General features: G+C 37.0%; 1 protein-coding gene across 1 annotated transcript in view; it reads right to left on the bottom strand.

The window, feature by feature from the left end:
- Positions 1–12765, bottom strand: part of RNF223 (ring finger protein 223) — a 25643-nt gene extending 12878 nt beyond the window's left edge. Inside the window, exon 1 of the mRNA XM_044063079.1 lies at positions 12468–12765. The gene's annotated coding sequence lies outside the window, so the exon portion shown is untranslated. The remainder of the gene's footprint in view (positions 1–12467) is intronic.
- Positions 12766–15996: the final 3231 nt, after the last annotated feature.

The following is a 15996-nucleotide window of genomic DNA, read 5'->3' as shown; positions in this document are numbered from 1 at the left end:
ATATACATACATATACACACACACACACACACACTACACACACATATTATATATATATATATATTATTTATATATATATATATATATATATATATATACACACACACACACACACACACACACACACACACACACACACACACACATATATATATATATGTATTTATACATATGCATCCCATTCAAAAGATCAACTGAATGGAAAGTCGAACTTCAGACAGTTGAGACCATACGATTGACTTTCTAAAAATATTGAAGCTTTTGAATGGAGATTGCTGTACAGTGGGTACAGTGGGGGTCAGGGAATTTACCTTTTCCCCACTGTACTGGATCTCAGAGTTGGTATATAGAATACACAGGGGGTGTGGGGGTGTAGGCCCCATGCAAAAATGTAAATTTATTTGTTTTACATCATTTGACTTTTTGAAAGTCAATTATATGGTCTAAACCATATAAATTTCTACTTTCTGTTGAGTCAGTTTTCTGAAAGGGGCCTACATATATGTGGGTAAACATATTTGTGTGAGCAGCTACAAGGGTGCTAATTACTGAAATGTTTAAATGTTTGCCATGTCAGATATATATTTTCTTTGCTGCAGATTTCTTACTGCATTTACAGCACCACATGCATCTTACTGCATTTACAGCACTGCAGGCATTTTACTGCATGTGTGGCCCTTCACTGTATAGTATTAATGAAAAGAGCTACATAAACACTTAACAATACATGTTTTTCAAGAAAACAACAACACAACAGAATCTGCATGTGTACAGTTTTCTATATATTAGAGATGTAAAAATGATACAGCCTATAAACATACAACACATGAGCATTTAAATGTTTGTGATATAGTAAATCCACAACTGTTTAAGTTAAGTGAGGTTAAATTTCTACGTGCTATGCTGTTAAGCATGTTGCCATGTAAACTTTAAATGTAAGATTGGCTGGAAATTGCTTGCTCATTCAGCACTCAGCAGAGAGAAGAAATATTCAGACTTGCAAAGCCAATATTAAGTTATCTGTTCTGATTTACCACACCTTTCCTTCTAAAGGTGTGTCTTCTGAAATCTAGATGTATCTGGCCTTTGCTAAGCAGTCAGCAATATTTACTGGAAAATGTTAAACAGCACAGAGGAAATGCTGGTTATATAGTACACTGGGAAATAAAAAAAATGGAAAAACAATATTCTCATGTGGCAGAACTTTCTTTCTTAATGTTTTTGTTCTGTACACAATCGGATTACTTAAGCTATGTTAGCTGTTTTTTTTAAGTATTGATTTATAATGTAGCCCCAAAACATGTATTTAAACTTTGTTGGCCTGGTTAGTACCGCTATGAGGCCTGAGGTGGTACTGAGTCTGACTAAGGGAATTTGTCCATTTTCATAAGTGTCATGGGATCTTTTATTTCCATGTAAGCTGTAACCTACATGGGCAGAAAGTTCCTTGGTGTAATGTCTCATCCAAAGGATATCACGCTCAGGAGTGCAGCACCCTCCTTATGCCACACAGCAGATTCAATGTTTGAAAAGTAATCCAATTACCTGGTGTGACAACAGAACCCGCAGCCTAGTGCGCTAATGACAGAAGTGCTACCTTCTGAGCTACTGAAGCTAAAATAAAATATGAAATGAATCCCGTTTCCTATAGGCATCCTCTTTCTTCCTGCCGCAACAGTTCAACCTTTTCCACTCCATAACTTTTTGCAATTGACATCTGGTCATTTGTGTAATATCACATCATATCATATTGTACCTTGCCATTATATACTGCATTGTATTTATGGTATAATCATATGGTGCATTGATTATATGCTGTCATCCATATGCTGTTTAAATCTTATATATTCTTTATGAATCAGTGACAATAGTGAACATAATCTGCTTTTGTGTCTTTTCAGACTGTTACAATTTCTTTTGTCACGTCACTGTCTATTGTAGTCACTGCACTCCCATTCACTTAGCAAGATAACTGTCCATCCCTTCCAGTCCCCGAATAGTAACAGAAAATCTCAGCAGATGAGCAACAGAAGCTTAACATATAAGTGATATAAAGGAACACCTGCTATTCTACAATCTGGTGATCCTCGGAATTGCCCATATAGTGTTTGTGTGCAGGTGGTGTTTAACAGAGAGTGTATAAGTGTGTCTTCTGAGAGACTGCTGTCCCATCCAGAACTGGTTTTCTGTCTTAACATCCATTGCATGGCAGTAATGTCTGTGACGCCCATACACCCCTAAAGAAGAAAATCTGGTACCTGATAATGAACGAATGAAAAACTGACACAGAATGTTAAGTCCAGGAGCTGATAATGAACTTAAAATCTGTGACCTTGGGTTTGGCTCCCTCAGTTTTTACTGAAAAGTCTTGTGGGCTTACATACACATTTGACAGAAGTTAGCTACTATTTTGTAGGAGCACTGAATCTCAATATTCTGATATTTTCAATACAAAATATAGGCATAATGCTACATATCTATTCAGTAAAGTAAACTAAAGGCTTGTAGATTTGGGATGGTAGAGTGTCAATAGTATTTATCTAGACTATGCAAAACATGAATTCCTTATGGTGTTTTCCTACTAAGATACACATAGCAAAACGTACAGTGATGTAATGCGTAGTAGCTGAAGTGAGCTGTAAGGCACATTAATTTTAATACTGGTGTATCATAGCTGTACTTCTTAGTGGTTTGTAATGCAATTGCTTCATCTGATTCTGTATTTATTTTATTTATTTAACATTTGTTTGCCAGGATAGTCTAACTGGACAATAAGTGTCCGTTTTCAGCGGAGTCCTAGGGACAAAAACTCCATAAGTTTACAGAGAGAAGAAAAATTTGCAAAAGAGACATTACAGAGTAGTAGAATACAGATTGTAAACTTTACAGCCGTTAGTATACATTGAGAGGATATTCCCCCTTTTGGTTGAAAATACAAGCATACAGAATATACAATGAGAGTAGATAAGAACCTGGTAGAGCATTGCAAGATATTTCACAATTGAATAAGAGTATATAAATGTTTAAGTTTCCATATATATATTCAAGCAAATATACATGTAAGAGCATATACACTCACACACACACACACACACACACACACACACACACACACACACACACACACATGTACATGCACTCATATATAGGTTATTGCTCATGCATGGATACGTATAGTTAGATGGTGTTGTTTGTGTTGTCCTGGACACATGGGATGTAGAAACAGTGAGTGAACGAGGCTTCAAGGGATCAATTACAGTTGCATAGATGGTTGGTGAAGAGGTATGTTTTAAGTAGGCTTTTGAAGGAGGGCGCAGAGTTTTGTAGTCTGAGGTCAGGAGGAAGGTTTTTCCATATTTTTGCTATTTCATGGGCAAGTAGTGATTCCCTGGAGTTGTTTTTGCATGTGACGGTTTTACTTAAGGCTTTGTTGGAGGGCCGAAGTTGAATTGTAGAAGTTCAGCATGCCAGTCAGGTTGGGGATTTTCTTGGGTAGTACAGAATTAGATGAGCTAGGCTGAGTTCATAGTACCTTAATATGTTCGGAAATTCAAGCCAGTGCAAGGCTTGTAGGGAAAGACAGTGGTGGGATCATGATTTGGCATTGGTAGCGAATCAACCTATTTTGTTGTAACAGATGGAAAGTTTATTAAGGTCAGTTGTGTAAAGATTAGTTAGAATATGGGATGCATAAAGAAGAGTAGATAGGAGGTGGATCATGGTTATTGCAATTCGAGATTTGGTGGTTAGATAACTTTTACTGCGATGGAGGGTACCTAGCTTTTTGTGGACTTTAGTGATGGTTGTTGATATGTGCTTTGTGAATTTGAGTTGCTGGTCAATGGTAACTCCTAGGAGTTTAGCCCCAGTGACAGGGGGGGTGATTTGGGTTTTGCTGGTGGAGAGTATAGAGAAGGTAAGGTTGCTCGTTTTAGTAGAGTGGAACAGCATTAGTTGTGTTTTCTTGGGGTTTAGTATGAGTTGGGAGTTGTTAAGCCAGTTCTCTACTTCAGAGATGGCTTCTTGGGCTTTTTGTTGGAGAAGTTGGATTTTGGGTGCAGAGCATAGAGAGAGAGAGTTGTGTCATCAGTGTATTGGACTATGTCAGCTTTAGAGGTAGCTGAGTGGAGTTGGTTTGTGAAGATATTAAAAGGAAGGGGTCCTAGAATTGATCCTTGCGACACATCTAAGGAGGTTGGGAGTGGGGGGTGGGTAGAGAGTTATGCCATTTGATGGATTGTTGGTGGTTATCTACATAGCTTTTAAACCAGAGGAGTGTGGTGTTGTTAAGGTTGAGGTCAGAGAGACAAGACAGTGTCGGATGGCTTCGATAAATCTAGGAAGGTAGCTAAGACAAATTTACCTAAATTCCTGTGGGAGTTTATAAAATTGGTTAATTTGAGTAGGGCAGTGGTGGGTCTGTGGGATGGCTGAAATCCATGTTGGTTTGAGGAGAGAAGGTTACTGATGAGGAGATAGGAGAGGAACTGGTGATGAATACACCTTTCTAGGATTTTAAAGAGGGGTGAGATAATTGCAATTGGTCAATAGTTGGAAAGGTCTAGAGATGGGCCACCTTTGTGGAGTGGTATGATATATGAGAGTTTCCTGAGGGATGGAACAGTGTGCTCAGTGATGGATCTATTTATTAGAAGGGAAATGGGATAGGCTATAGCTGTGGATGCAATTTGGAGGTATTAGGCATGAAGGTTATCGGCTGGAAGTGTGGTTGGTTTGAGTTTGGCTAAGAGTTTTTGGATAGTAGAAGTAGGAAAAGACTTAAGTGTGAAAGGTATGATATTGATTTGGGCCTGAGGTGGTTGTGGGGTGTTTGAGGAAATTATGTTGTTTAAGAGTTTGATTATAGAGGAGGTGAAATAGTTATTAAAGCTGGAGGCTATGTCCACGTCTGTACCTGTTATATTGGTGACGGGAGTGGTGGTTGTTATTTTGTTGCCCAGAATTTTTGTGGTTTGGTAATGTATTTGTTTTGTTGAGTGATATAGTAATTTTGTTTCTCAAACTTAACCTGCTTTTTTGCTTTGTTTCAGAGCTTGTTAAAGTTTTGCCTAGCTGCAAGTGATCTGGTGTGGTGCCAGGTTTTCCAGTCTTTATCCCTAGGCTCTAAGTAGGGCTTTTGTGGTTTTCTGGAGTCAAGGGCTGGGGTTGCTATGTATCCTGATAGTTTTTAAGGGGGCTAGTTGATTGAGGATATTTAGGAATCTGGAGTTGAAGTAATCAACTGCTTTGTCTAATGAAAGGGTTTTGATAGACCAGTTGCAATGTTGCAAGGCTCTTATGAAGTGGTCTCTAGGAAAACTTTTGTTAGAGTGAGTTTGTAGAAGGGAGGGGAGAGTTAATTATTTTAAGATTGTGCCTGAGGATAAAAGGGCTGTGGTCGCTCAGAGAGTTTGATAGGATGCCACATTGATGGGCAGTATTTGGTTGATTTGTGAGGATCCAATCAAGTATAGATTCTCTTTTTGTGGCCTTATCAATGCATGTGGGAGTATCTATAAGTTGGCTGAAGTTAATTACGTTAATGTGGTGGGTGGGGATGGGAGAATGGATGTAGTTGCAGTTGATGTTTACATCACCTAGCACAATAGTTTCTTGAGGGAGGGAGTATGAGACCCAGTGAAGTATGGATTCTAGGGTGGTTAGGTTGTCTCCCGGGGGTATATAGATACCCAGTAGGTTTAGGTGCTTATGTTGGCATCATGGAACAGAATTCCTATGTTTAAGCTATTGGACTTTATCATGTTTATCTAATAACAAAAAACAGGGAATAATGATTATGGTGCGTTGCTGCTTAAGGGTAAGGAACTAACAGCATATGGCTGCATAAGGCATTCCATTACATATTATGGAGCTGAGATTCTAATTGCATAGCGAATCAGCTGTGACTGTAATCATGTATACTGAAATGCACCATGGGAGATTTGGAGTAACACTAATCAACATTAACACTGTTACTTTTATAGATGTCATATTAGATGAGGAGAAAAAAAAGATGGTCCATGCACAGCAAAATGTCTTCAATTAATGATGTCTAGGAGCAGGCGATACTGTTGTTCGGATGTACAGTATTGCAATCACAACTTTTAGTTTTGCTTCTAGCCACACCCATATCTCTGTGCCTCTAAAGAAGAACTCCTTTGAGCTATTAGTCCAGTTAAAACTCAGTCAAGCACTATCGAGTTATTTATATTACGCAGTCATGCTCCTTCCATATTTTCATTAGTATATAAAAGAGTCTTTCAGATGAGACATTAAACTGAAGCCCCATCTGCTTGAGTAGGTGATAACTCAAGTGGATGTGAAAGATCCCTCAGCACCTAGCAAAAAGACTAAGCTCTGTGATGCCCTGGTCACAATTTCTCTAACTGTGGAAATGCCACTCTGGGTCACCTCTGAAAAGAAGTCAAAAGCACACACACACAAAACCACACACACGTAAACACATACATGCATGCATGCAAATATGCACACATATACACACACACACACACATGCATACTACTGATACATTTTCTATAATATAGTGGGCAGATGTTGGTTTGGAAAGAGACAATGCTGTCAGCCGAAATAGGAAGAGCTCAGTTTAGACAAAGTTTAAGACTTACTTGTCAATGTCCTGCATTATAAATGGTTATTTTTGACATTCATATGGAATGTCACTGAAGTCTAGGCTTACTGCTGACGTGGAGGTGCTGACAATTTACGTTTTGAAAACAAGTAACAAAAAGAGGAACGAATGATTGTTTCTATCACTCCCTTACTGTGTGAATGGCCAAAACTGCGGAAATAGAACAATGCAATGCAGATTTTGCTTTTTTCTCAGGATTTCCGAAAAGTAGATTATAAGCTCTTCTCATGTGTTACATTAGTTTTTATTGCATAGGTGTGATGTTATGAAATCCATTCTTCTGCTAATTATCTGAACAAGGAAGTGAAATAAAACCTATTTACGTTGTATTAGGTTGCAGCTTGGAGCTTTAGAATTAACGCAAAATTAGTAACGACATCTGCTGCGGGCACAATGTGAAATATAAGCAGTCCAGCTCTCTGTGAATCTATACTACACAGGTTTCCAATATAGTGTGACATGTAAATACTTATGTAGAATATTACTTTTGTCAACAGGAATTCCCATGTTTCATTTAATATCAGAATGGTTTTATTTAGACCCTGGGTTACACTCAGTAATTACTCTGACCCTTAAACGTTCCACTGCGTTCACTAGATTGCAGTGCAGTTTATATGAGACAAACATTTTCAAAATGTGTGCCTGCTAATTTAAATTTATAACAGATTCATAATGTCTGCTCTAAGTTACAATGAAAAAGCAAGTACGTGTTCAGGGCAGTCAGTGTTAGAGGAAGTGCCAGGTTGTGATGTAGGTTAACTTTTACGTGCTCAGTGAAAAATCATAAAGAAAATTCTGAGAAGGCACTTTCAGTATATGAAGAGAGCTCCATTACTTTGTTTGTCTATTACATTGTTTTTGTTTTCTCTCCCTCCCTCTCTCTCTCTCTCTATATATATATATATATTATTTTTATTTATTTATCATTTGTTAACTGGGAAAGTCCGACATGGAACAAAGCCAATTTTCGGTGGAGGCCCGGGGAGGAAGGCTCCAGATGCATGTCTTTGTAACTTTGTAATATTATATATATATATATATATATATATATATATATATATATACTATACATGGCTGTAGATCTACTTATAGATACAGATATAAATATACATTATTTCTTTCAGTAAACTGTTGTGGCCATTGTGAGGGTTCTAATTTTTAGTTTCTGTGCCTAATATGATTTTAGTACAGCTATCAATCACCTTGCTTATAAACTAGGTGATATACAAACCATCAAATAGTTTCAGTACCCTCCCACACTCCCAAATCTCTTCACATCCAATGTTGAGATTATGCCACAAGAATCAGGGAAAGAAAGAAATGCTACCTGTGTTGCCTCAGTCAAGTGCTGTACGTGTCAACCAGCCAGAGAAATCTGCAGCTTTTGTGCATTATTTGCAATCTTCTTTCAACATAATACTTTTAGCAACCAAAAAAACAATTAGACATATTTATCATGCCCTATTATTATTCGACAGATTTTACATATTTGACAGGTAATACTACAAAGGTATAACTTGGTCCTCTCTTATTTGACCCACCACTTTTTTTTAAAACTTTGCTAATACTTCTACCTGAAGTTAAATCTCTCTAACGTAAAATGGATCCTGCTGATTTAATGATGGGGAATTCTTATACACATTCAAGAAAACATTAACTTGAGCTTTTATACTTTTGCAGAAAGTAATGTGCACAAACCAGACAAAAAGAAAAATAAAAAAAATATGTACAGGGGAGGAAATAGCACAGACTCTCTTATTTTATACGTTCTCAGAATGACCTATTCTTGAAGTTGCAAGAAAGTGTGTATTTCAGAAATATGTCGATATTATTTGCTGTATTGACTGAAAGCCTACTTTCTTTACAGGTCAGTATTTATACTGAACGTTTTTAATGAAATGTGCTACAGTACAAGTTATTCCAAAAAAAGTAACAGAGGTAGGTATTTATATTTATGAATTTTTTTTTTTTTTTTACTGAAATGTGCTACAGTACAAGTTATTCCCCCCCCCCCCCCCAAAAAAAAAAGCAGGAAGAATGACCAAAGAGAAGCTTAAAGAATTATGCAAGGGAAGAAACATCATGTTGCTGACAGATAAGCGATAGCTCTGGAAATTTCCCGTCCTTTGTCTAGCCACTTGTAGCATTCCATGCAGAGGATATCATAGCTGTGGGGGGAGGGGTAATAACAGGTGAAAGCTGAATGAAACTGAACTTGTCAAAACTCTTGATGGTTTAAACTTTTCATGGAGAGATTGATTATAATATGTATATATGTATGCATATATATATATATATATATATATATATATATATATATATATATATGTGTATATACACGCACATATATATATATATATATATATAATATATATTATATATATATATATATATATATATATATATATATATATAAATAACTATATAGATAGATATAGATATATAGAAATGGTCAGGTGGTAGAAAAACATGGATTTGGGGCACATTGCTACATGGGAAAAACGTGAATGAGTTTGTGAGAAAGTCAGATACAGACAGACAGCAGACAGATCAAGATTCCTTAAGTAAATTATTTATTCAAGAATTGCTCCACACAAGAGATCAGCTGCGAGCACAGACAAGTAAAATACTCATACATGTATATACAACTGCATAGCCTGATAGGCATTATGAAACAGGGATTTTGCATGGTGTTCACTGCCAAACATCACTTTGAGCATGAGAAGTGATCAAGAAAGCAGTAAAGCTAATTTAAAAACAATCTGGCTACACATTTTCAGATAGAGAGAGAAAGAGAACGTTTATGCAATAGATACTTGGCAGAGCACCAGTTAATTTATTTTAAACCATTACATCATCTGTAGCCAATCAGACCTGCTTTATTTTTCAAATGCTTCAGTGCTTCCTACATGCTCCATGTGCTAAGAACATGTGTCTGGTACACAAGGTTCTAAGTTCAACTAGTTTACTTTATGCTACACAAAAGAGAAACCTTCATATTTTTGCAAAGTATAGAAAAAAATTTGATTGTAGTGCTAATTTCTTTATAAACTATTTGATTTAAAATGACCAGAAACATAGTTTTATTTTTAGTTAAAGTACCATTGCAGCTTTAAGAAGTAATTATCTTTTGTTTGCATTTTGGAACTGCAAAATGATACTTTACAGGTCTAGCTACAAAACTGAAGAACTCATTTCCATAAGTAAATGCTTAACTGATGGATATTAGATGAAGGCAATCATTACATAGAAAAAAGACAACTTGACTAGCTTTCCTGCACTAAACACACAAGTATGCACATAGATGTATGATAACACATGCACACATGCAGATACAGAAATGTTCATGTACAATAGCATACTGGCATAAAAGTAGACGTATGGGCACCAGAAATTAGCTCGGAGATTCAGAGAGAACTCCCACTCTAGTAGTAAGAGCTGTGGTCAAAAAGGACACACACACACACACACACACACACACACACACACACACAAGGATTTGTGCTGGGTCCCATACAGTTTAGAATGCATTTTTCAGTTGTCCAGGGAAAAATAGATGGTCTGTGGCTTACCATGTTCACAAATGACTGCAGGCTGGCTACAATCACCGAGTCCCACAACAATGTTGACACACTACAATACCCACATATCACATAGTTCACAATGTCAGTATGCCACACAGTCACTGCCCTTCGGGCTAAACAACACACCTAATACACTTGTAATAGGCGACACTTATTGTCTGACACACTGAGGTACCGCTCACCAGCCCAAACAAGGGAATAGTCACTTTGGGCACACACACACACATACACATACACATACACATACACATACACATACACATACACATACACATACACATACACACACACACACACACACACACACACACACACACACACACACACACACACACACACACACACACGTGCCACAGCCATAGATCTCACCTGTCCAGATTTTTGCAGAATGCCAAATTTTTGCTTCATATTTTGGATCTGTTCCTCATAAAACTTGTAGTTTTCCAGATCTTTGTGGCAAATCCATAAGGATTGAATTCATTAAATAATAACAGACATCTGAGTTTCAGTCTTCATATCCTTCAGAAAATGAATGGTAACACAAGCCCTTTTATTCTAGCAACTTTCTAAGTTTCTAAGAGCAATATTTAAAATGAGTCCCTATTTTTGAGGCTTCCCCCCCATTATTTTTGACTTTCTCTAGATTTTTTTGTGCTACGTGGTTGAGAGCTATGGCCACCGCAGACAGACATACACACACACATGGATACACATACTCATGCACACATTCACTTACAGACACCAGCCACACAAATGCATATGTGTAAGCACAAACAGACACAAAGGCAGAAAGAGAGTTGGACACACACACACACACACACACACACACACACACACACACACACACACACACACACACACACAGATACCAAACTGGCAAGTTGTTGATCCTGTATCTTCAGACTTTATAGAAATTGTTTTTTTAAACCCTTCAGGAAGTTAGCATTATATCTGCCCTTGCTTTCTCAAATCCCCAAAAATATTTATTCCATGACCTAACACTCAGTTAATAAGCCATTTTGACTAACTTTGTGAAAAAAAATATCTGAGGTGTCTTGGCACAGACACCAGTTGTTGCATTGTGCTGCCTAGCTCTTGAATACACTTGAGTATGTGAACTCTTTGACTTGATGATTCCATTACAAAGGTATGGCACCGACACTTAGGAAATAGCACTGTGATGATATAGTATCATTCGCTCTTTTTGCAGGAGGTACAGGTGAGTACCTTTAGGTATGTTTTTTTAACCTTACAATGAAGGTATACACAGAGTTAAGAGTTGCTATTCTGATTGGGTATTGCCTGTTGTGTGAATATAGATAACTAAAGTTTGAAAACTAAGAATCATTTCAGTAGGAAAGTGAATGTTGCACTACATTTTTGAATGGTCATGACTGACATTTGTTCCTTTTTTGCATTGCTGCAATTTTACAATATCTTAAAATCAGAATATTTCATATTGTCAGATGCATGTTTGTAAAGTTGCTAAATGTCACAAAGTGGAATTTGCTGATAGCAATTTTCCAGAACAGTACAAAATTAACATGTGCAAGTCACACTGTCTTACACTAAATTCATTAATATTTCTGATGGTCTTTTGCAGCTTTTTATTGTTTTAACTGACCAACTGCCATGCATCACATGGAATCTCATAAAATATATTTTGTTCCAGATTTTACAGTACCTGTTTATTTAAGGGGAAAATGTTTTATATCTTTCCTTTCCTAAAGTAATTATTCCGATTGCGATGTGATACTCGTTTGTTCATCTAGAAAATGTTAAGTCAGATGGGAAGTGATTGTATACTATGTACGATTAAATTATGTGGTAATAAAACATCTCCAGTGTATCATGATTTCGGCATGTTTCTTGAATCTTTGCAAAAATATGGGAATAACTGTCTTAAACAGTAGAAGCCTACCTGTTAAGGATTAGTTTTTATAAATGGTATTTGTTTGTATACAATTGTAATAGTGCCTATTAAAGTAGAAAAGCGTGTTTGTTGTGAGACAGCTCTCTACTTCCTAAAGTAAATGTATCATTTTCACTGGTATAAAAATAATTTTAGTAATACATGAGCCATAAGTCACTAACATTAAAAAAAATCCTAAACATCAAAACACGCAGTTGTTTGCATATAGTAAAGACGACAGTTTTCATTGATGCTTACTTGTTTCCTTTGATAAGTAAATTATTTCAGTACAAGCCATTAACACAAATCCGCTGCACCTTACCTGTACTGGCCAACCAAACAGGTGTAGTTCTCCAAAAGAAGGCTTCTGGCTGACGCTTTTGTGGCAGGTGTGCTGTAATCCGTGTAAATAGTCAGATCCTGTGTTCGCAGCTCTGTCTCCTTATGAGTTCTGACAACGCGTGTAAAGCCGCAGATTTATTTCACTTCACTTTCTTTATTGCTTCAAACTTCCTTGTCCCTTCCCTGATGATCAACCGAAAGATAAGCTTCTGTAGTTATGATGTCTGCTTGTAAGAGGTGTCTGTTTACAACTTCTCAGTGCAGGTGCTTTTTCCGGGTATTAGTCTGACTCACGTGTGCACTCAGGTCATAAGGTTGCCTTTCTAAGTGTGCAATAATGATGCTGCAGGGCAAACAGTATTAATAGCATATATATATTTTTTGAACTAGGCAGGGCTGACAAAGTTTCCTGCACAGGAAAGTGACTTTTCATTTCTCTGTAGATAGCAAATCATACCATGTTGCTCTGGGAAACAAGCAGGACTGACTTAAGGAAGTTGTTAATTTTTTCCTTACAGAGTACAATAAGATTACACATTAAAAAATATATATCCTTGCTTTGTATGCATTCTGAGTAGGGCCACAATCAAAAGATGTGGGTGTTTTGGATCCTTTTTACAAGGAAAAACTTTTGTGATGGTAATGATCTCTCAGTTTGCTTTTCCGATTTTTGTATTCATTCTAACAACTTTAACTCACAGATAATGGACGTCAAAGCTTATAATCAGCAGATAATCTCAAGCAATGGCGAGTTCTGATAAAGCAATGTCTATAGTTTGAGTGGACAAGCTTTTGTCTATACTGAGCAAAAAACTCGTATAAACTGGCAACAGTTTACTGTAACAGGGGTAACATAGCTATATTGTAACAACTAAAACCCAATAAGTTGTGTTCATAGTTTCGCTGCCAAGGTTCTGTTCCCATACATCCTTCTGACATTGTTTAAACATTAGTACTGAAAGGTCAGGACAGCACATTGGATTAAAGGGCTGCATTTAAAAACAAAATTTACCCTCTAAAATAAGGTTTAATTCTCAGAGCTTCATTTGCTGGTTATCAAAGACTCAGTGGTACAACGCAGAACTTTCTGTTTATATGTTTCTAGTTTGTGATTGCATCAGTTTGTGGCTATGCTTACCAACTTTTATATAAAGGAAGAGAAAATAATGCATTTTGAAATCTGGGGACATTTCAGCTCTATCATTCCAGTCCCAGTTTTTTTATTTTACAAATATTATGTTGGATTTTTCCTCCAACCATGTCTGATAACCACACATTTTTTCCATCATGAAATGCCAGAAGATGAGAACAGCTAGCAAAGTTAATGATATGAAACATTGCTTACTGTAAATTTATCTGTTAACAAGGTACAAGTGCTTCGTTTCCAGGGTATCCCATAAACATTTTCTGCTCAAATGAGTTGATGGTATGTGGTTTCATTTTTGCTGCCAGCATAAAAAGACAAACACATTTTAGATGTATTAAGAAATAACCTGATATCATACAGTAAAAGCATCTTCAATTCTTTAGTACAAGATGTGTTTTGAGGGCCATTCGTTAGGAAATGAGGAAATAACAGTGTAATGTACACAGGACTACAGAGTATTTACAACATGTACAAAGGTCAGTGAAGGGATGGTAGGTATATCAGACGTTATTGGATAAGCATAATGTGTCCAGCTGTACGTGTCATCTCATAGCACAGACAAGTCAAGTACCCATGACTGTTAGGTGACCACAGACACAGACTGGTAAGTAATAGTTGTCAAAGGAAACTCTGGTTGCCCAGGTAGCCAAAATGCTGATAACTTTGGATGAACATAGTGCATGAGATGTGATGAGACATTGTTAATTTGGGGTCAAATACATAAGTAAAACAAACGATTTCAAAACAAGGGCAGTTTCATGAGTAACACAAGCCAATGGCCTAAACAGGAACAAGGTAACAAAATACTTTCTCTGGTAGGTAGTACAGAGATGTAAGGCTATGATTTGTTAAATATCTGCTGCCTGTAGCTCAGCATTTGATTTCCTTAGCTTCTGTTTGAATTATGTGACCTGAGTAAGTCAATTAACTAAATAGTACTTCCATGTTGTGCCTGAAATTAGACACGTGCCAAATGAGCTTATCCTATTAAACAAATCAAATAAAAAGCTACCCTTACCAATAGAGTAATGGCAGATACATGGGTGCAAGCAACAGTCTATCCTAGCGTGCAGCATTCCCAAAGTAACTACACCCTCAAAATGGTGTGCATAGACCCTTTTTGCTCTCTGGAATATATCTCATCTCTTTTCAGACTCTGATGCCTGATTACTAACAGTAAAATAATTATATCCCTTTTTACATGCTGTACTTCCAAGTGACTTGGTAGATGGCAGAATGCATTATTTGCCTGATTCTGCATCATGTAATTATCTTGGTGAGTGGAAACAAGCAGTCATTACTCTTGCATTTGTTAAGATTAACTTTTTTTTTAACAAGCAAGTGAATTTGATACCCTCTTTGATGTCCTACACCTCAACACCTCAACAAGCCAATTTGCTGGTAAACATTTGAAATGATGGGACCTGCCAGAGTGAGTTCTGAATGGCAATAAGATTGGACTTACATATAGTAAGTCAGAAATGGAGATTTCCCAGAATATTCCTTTTTGTCTTAGGTATGATGATCTCGGAGTTAGTATTTATAAGTGTGGAGGAGTTGCCCCCTAAAAAAAGAAGTTTAAAGGAGAAGTGTGATTTTCGAGATTTGTTTTTCGTCGGTGCTCAGCATTTCTTGTGCTGACATAGGTTTATAGGTTAGTACTAGGTTAATTGCCCATGTGAGCCTAGCCAATTATCCCTTGGGAGACTCAAACCCTGCAGTTTGTGTTTGTAAGGCAAACACCTTAACCATTAGGCCATCCTCCCAACTAGGGAGCCCAATTTGCTACCTAAACATTCAGGTAAAACACGTGACTCTCCATCATCAGATAAATAAAACACGTTGGAGACACAGATGAATTATTCAACATACCTCATTACTGGCATAATCTTCCATTACATAAAGCAGAATACACACATACTTCCTTTAAGGAAAGCTTTGAAATCCAGATGGCTTCCTGTAAGTTCATTTTAGGCCAGACTTAGTTTGCCTTCCCAGAATAAGAGATGCTCTGTAAGGGTGGGCATTGGGTAGGTGTTTAAGGTCTACAGACTTTATCTGCCTTTCAAGCTCTCTGACTTTATTCATTTATGTTATATATGCCTCCTGCAATAACCATTGTATTTTATTTTTTAATTATTTTGTTTTGTATTTGTTAACAAGAACAGAGCACTGCTGACCCTATACACATTTCTTTTGACTCATCCCAGGTGTAGATACATATGTCTATATAGATGGGTCTACTTTAGAAGGTTGAGCTCGCTATCAAGACCCGATGATTAATGACAGACAATCTCGGTAGGCTGGAACAGTAACACTACACAATAATGAAAGGCAGTTGTAGATAGTGATGAGGTACCAC

The sequence above is a fragment of the Protopterus annectens genome, chromosome 2.part1 (assembly GCF_019279795.1).
Source record: "Protopterus annectens isolate FY-2018-M chromosome 2.part1, PAN1.0, whole genome shotgun sequence".
NCBI lineage: Eukaryota > Metazoa > Chordata > Ceratodontiformes > Protopteridae > Protopterus > Protopterus annectens.
This window is presented reverse-complemented; position numbering and strand designations above follow the sequence as displayed.